This window comes from Delphinus delphis, chromosome 10 (assembly GCF_949987515.2).
Source record: "Delphinus delphis chromosome 10, mDelDel1.2, whole genome shotgun sequence".
NCBI lineage: Eukaryota > Metazoa > Chordata > Mammalia > Artiodactyla > Delphinidae > Delphinus > Delphinus delphis.
In genome coordinates, this window is record NC_082692.2 from 96559149 (window position 1) to 96564989 (window position 5841).

Here is a 5841-nt window from a genome sequence, read left to right on the forward strand (position 1 = left end):
GGTTATCTCCCAGAGACAATATACTACTTGGCTAGAGAGGGAAACATTTGTTTAAACATTTCTTTTAAAATGGTAATAAGACTTTCAGAAAATTTTAGATTCTGACATGTCACATTGCAGACATGGCTCATGTTTCCACTGCAAGGACCAAAAGGTAAGCTGAAGACTGAAAAAAGGAAGTATTTTAAAAGGTCTGTAAAGTGCCTGAAGTATACTCATGCCCACAAGTGCTTAATATTAATTACTGAGCTAGGCATAGGAAAAGTAGAACATCCTTATTCTAAGCATAGCCTTTTCCAAGTTCAGATGAGGTGTTATGTGGGAATATGATGAAAGTTTGAAACTTCTAGGACAAAAAAAATCAAATTATTGTACCTTGGTTACATTTTTTTTTTTTAAGTTCAGGAGAAACACCATATATAGGTCTCTCCTGTGCCAAATTTTAAAAAGTGCACAATGTGAAAATATTCATCATTGTTTACAAGAAGCCTGCTCTGTCACCCTCATACTTTTGCCCCAAGGCTAACACGTATGCCAATCAGTTGTGAGGTAGTAGCTGTTCAGTGATATATTCCATGATGAAAGCAGTTTTCACTGCAAAGGAGAATGGTGTTTTAGTTTTTCTCACGCCCAAATTCTGAATTTCCAACTGCCTACTATTGTTATCCCTTCTCCTGTAAGTCCTACTTAAACTCAACAGGAACCTATCTTTCTCCACTAAAACCTGCTCCCTGTCTTAGCGTGCCCATCCTCCCAGTAATCCACACTTAGTGCTGGGAGTCATTTTTAGCTACATCCAGCTACTCAACAGGCATGAGTGTTTGTTTACAATATACACTGTGCTACAGCAGCTTTCTCAAACTTCTTGGCTCAGGACCCCTTCACATTCTTAAAAACTGAGGGCTCCAAGTAGCTTTGTTTACCAATATTTTACCATAATTAGAAAAACAGAAAAAAAGTAAAATACAGTAAAAATATTAACACTTTCACGGAAGTAACTATTTTCAACAAAGAATGGCACATTACAAAGCATGTAATCTCATACAATAACCTATCCTTTAAGATACTTCAGTAGGTTTTTCTCATAGTTTTTTGGAGTTGATTCTCCCTATGTGTCAGACAACTCTGTGAAATATTCATCACCTTATTTGATAACAGAATGTATTCATGTTTATGCTTAGGTGCAAGGAAAACTACAAGATTTTATAATAACTGCATAATACTGAGGTTTGCTGGGGTTTTGGAGGTATAACCTGAAGAGTGAATTTCTAAAGACACAGATATTCATACCCTAAACCTACGACCTTAGGAAATTGTGAAAAATTCAAGAATATACAGCACCATTCAATTAACATTAGTGATGATGTCATCCAACACATATCATGTAGCCTCTATGTACTTGTGAGAATGAGTTGAAAAGGTAAGTTACGTCTTAGTACAGTAAGCCCCCTACATAACGAACAAGTTCAGTTCCAAGAGGGCATTCATAAGTGCAATTTGTTCATAAGTCCAACAAAGTTAGCCTAGGTACCCAATCGGCTATGTAGTACTGTACTAATAATAGGTTTATATAAAAATAAATACAAAAAATAAAATATTTTTAATCTTACAGTACAGTACCTTAAAAAGTACAGTAGTACAGTACAACAGCTGGCATACAAGGGCTGGCATCGAGTGAACAGGCAAGAGTTACTGACTGGAGGAGGGAGAGGAGGTAGAAGATGGTAGAACTCAGGGATGGTCAGCAACAGGAGACAAAAGGCAAGCTGCAGTTTCACTCACACCTGACACTGATGGCACAGGTTCTGGTTCCTTGCTGGATTCAATTCTATCTACCCTCTTGAAAAAACAACCCAATGATGTCTGGGTAGTAGCTCTTTTTTTCTCGTTGTAGATGACACGGTTGCACTGGATTGCATCCCGAACGGCTGCTGCAACCTTCATGTACTGTTCTACATTCGGATCCTGCACCTCAAAAACTAACAGTGCCTCCTCGAATAAAGAAAATCCCCTTGCCATTTCCTGTGTCGTGAATCTCTTCGGTTACTTCCTCCTCTTGTCTCTCTTCGTCCTTTCTCTGGGCCTCCAATTCCATCAGGTCTTCGTTAGTAAGCTCCTCGTGTTGCACAGCAAGGAGTTCAATGAAGTCGTCCTCTTGCAGATCTAGCTCCAGCTTCTCTCTGAGGGTCACTAAGTTGCTAAAAACCTCTTTGGACTCCTTATCCCGGGCAGCTACCATATCTGCACTCGCTGCCTTGCCACTTACTTCTACATTGTGAAGGTTGGCTCTAGCCTTGAACTGATGAAACCAGCCATAGCTGGCATTAAAAGATGCACCCTCTGGTTCTTCACCATGTTTCTTCTTCAAGTCTTCATAAAGCCTTTTAGCTTTTCTTGCATCAGCATTAAGCTGAGGGGGACTCGATGCTGATGCTGATCCTGCATCCACACACTGAGAAGTTTCCCCATCTCCATCACTTTTCCCGCTTCTTCAACATTATTGTCGCCATCATTGGCACAGCAGACTTCACATGTTCCATGATCTTGTCCTTGTTCTTTAGAATCATGCTGATGGTTGAACGATTCATGTTATAAGAATGAACAACGTCTACCATCTTTTCGCCTCGCTCCACCCTCTCAATTATTTTCACTTTTGTTTCCATCGTTATCACTTGGGGCTTCTTAGCAGTACCAGCTACAGCGCTTCTGGACATGCTGGGCTTGAAATAAAGATACTATACTACTGTATACAGTAAAGTACAAAAAAGCACAACCACTTGTAGAGGCTGCAGGCATGTGACAATGTACGCCAGACACGTGAACTAACTTACACGACTGGACGTGAAAACACATGTTCGCATCTTTGAAAGTTCGCAACTTGAAGGTTAGTATGTAGGGGACTTACTGTGTTATGAGAACAGTTTTGACCTTGAAGACTTCTGTATGCTTACACAACAGGGATATAGCCATAAACAAGCAATGTCATGCCCTCAAGGAGCAACCTAAAAAAATAGGGAAAAAACCCCAATTACTAATTACAACTGCGAGAAATGCTATGACAGCATTCAGGTGGGTACCCAATACAGTGGAGTTAAGGCATCAAGGAAGGCTTCCTTAAGAAGTGATGTGTCGAGACCATTTTCAGTGACCATTTGGTCAGTCTGACTCTTTTAACTTCCTTTCCATTTTGACTGCCATCACTGTATACCAGACCTAATCACTTCCTGTTTGGACTACTGTAAAAGAATCTCCTAAGCGGTCTCTCTGCCTTCAACCCTACAACCCATCCTGCATCTGTAGCCAGATTAAATTTCCTAAAAGACTGTTTCCATCAGAGAAACACAGTACCCTAAATTGGTAAGGAATACTGACTAAGCAAGTCAGATCAGTCTCAATCCCTGGCCCTTAATTAGTTGCTATGTCTATAGGAAAGTTGTTCAACCTCACAGCTTCAGTTTCCTACTCTGTAAGATGAGGTTTCATGTATTAGAACCACACTAAATACAATGGCAGAGTCTGGCATACTATCTGGTACACAACTGGCACTCAATGAATATTATTAGTTCATTTCTTCTAACCTGTGTTTCCATTAGCTTTGCCTATAGTATGCACTAGTAAGTTACCACTACTTATTATACTAAAAAGTCTGGGATGAGATTTTAACCAAAGGTCAGTAAAAAGAAGAAAGTCTGTAAAGAGTGTTGACTGAATTGACTAAAATCCATATACTAGAGGTGGGGTTCATTAGCTGGTAACATAACCAATTCTATAAATGTGATCTGAAAATGTGTTACTGTTGTCAGCAGGAAGAGCCAATCGTAAACATGTTTTTTAAAAACCCAAAAAACTAGAACACAAAGGGTGACTAAGTACCAGTACAAAGCAAAGGTCCAGGAAAAAAGCTAGAAAGTAGAATTATTAAGTGTAACCATGACTTCCAGATATAATCAGAGAGGCAGAAAATAATCTCTCTAGTCACCAGGAAGGTATACATCATGATACCAGGAATAAGTCATCAAGTTCAACACTGGCCTAGATAAAATAAACCTAAATATTTTATGCCATTCTATTAACAGTTCTCTAATAACCCAGTTTCTCACCCACTCCATCAAGAATCCATGAGGAGTCATGGATAAGAAGCAAAGTCTTCTGGAGAAATACATCCTCCAATAAAGTTGTATGCTACTATGTAACTAAATCAAGAATTCTCAGCCTGCAAAGTAAAGTACCAGACTTCTGGATATGTGACCTAACAATGTGCTCTAAAATTAAGATGGGCTTAAAACAAACTAGTCTTACACTTGTGATGTTGATCCCTATCATATTCTGGATTAACAGTTGCAAACCATAATTATACCAAACCTCTTCCGTGCATAAAAAATGAGAGAAACATTATGTAGTTCAAATTTTTTAAATCTTAAAAAAAAAAGATTATAAAATCCCTTACAAAGCCTTCAACTCTCTCATGCAAGTACAAGTTTTCACTCTATTTAATTTCTGTCCTAGGAGTATAAGAAATAATATGGCTCTACTTCAGAAGGAGGTAAGTAGCTGCTTTGTTTAAAAAATTGTAATAAAGCCTAAGGAAGTCAAGCATAGGAAGAGGATGAGTGCAAGGGTTTGCACAGGAAACCCAAGGAAGAGCTGAATGGCAGACAAATGTATTCAGAGACCATGAGGCATCAGATTCCTTTATGAATAGAATATCAGGTGACTTGGGTTAAGTATGATCCTAAAGTTTCTCCATAAAAGGAGCATTGCTTCTGTGGATTTAAACTATTACTTGAAAACAAACTTCACATATAAATCAATAAAATCAACATTTATTGAGTATCCAGTTCTGTGTTCAGGCACCAGGGAATCAAGAACAAATCTGTATCATTGAGGAATGCATTTAGTGGGACAACAGACAAAAGAGGGAACTTTCTTGGTAAAAAAGTAAAAAAAAAAGATTACTTGGAATAGTTTAACACTCCTTTTAAAACAAAGCAGTCTGACCTGTATGTTTCCCAAACTATTAAATATAACTTTTTTTTTTTGCCTTTCAAAATGTTTCCCCATTTATTCAGTTTTTCTGGAGGAAAAAATTACAAAGTAGAGGGGACATAGTTTCCCTGAAGTCGTAATCATTTTTGTAAGATAGGCATACTGTAGCCCCTCGGGTCTGTATTTGTAGTGTGCTTTCTGGGCCACCAATATCAGAAGCATATAAAAGACACAGAATTCTAGTGACCCCCACCAGTCTTAACTGAATTCAGAATCTCTGAGTGTGGGACTGGGAATCTGCATTAAATAGCAAGCCAATTATGTGCACTTCTCATATTTTAAGGAGAAATCTTAAGAAATTTTAAGTTAAAAAACTTGTTTTTTAAATATAAAAAATTTGAAATTTACAAGATGCTATCTATATTAGCATACAAACCAAAAAGCATTTTGGTGTTAAAACATATCTATTAATTTATACTTCATCAGAATGAAAACTTACTTTGTGATGATTTCCTGTAACTTAAGATATGATACTTAGGGCCTCCTCTGATGGAAGTTTTTCCAAAATTGAAAACTTTGTAGAACTGAAATTCAGGGCTAGTTTCACTAACATCAGATATAGTCCTATTCCTCATTAAACTTCTGTCACCGTTATGATTTAATGAAATCCCACTTTCCTAAAATCCATTATGCCTTCTTGAAACTCAAACGAATCAACAGTTGCTTTCTCAACACACCATTGTCCAAGGCAGGTTTATCTTTAGTAATGGTTTGCTGGATTCAGCTGTCAGCTAAAGTATACAAATAAGTTTTAAAACAAACCAACCGGGCTTCCCTGGTGGCTGCAGTGGTTGG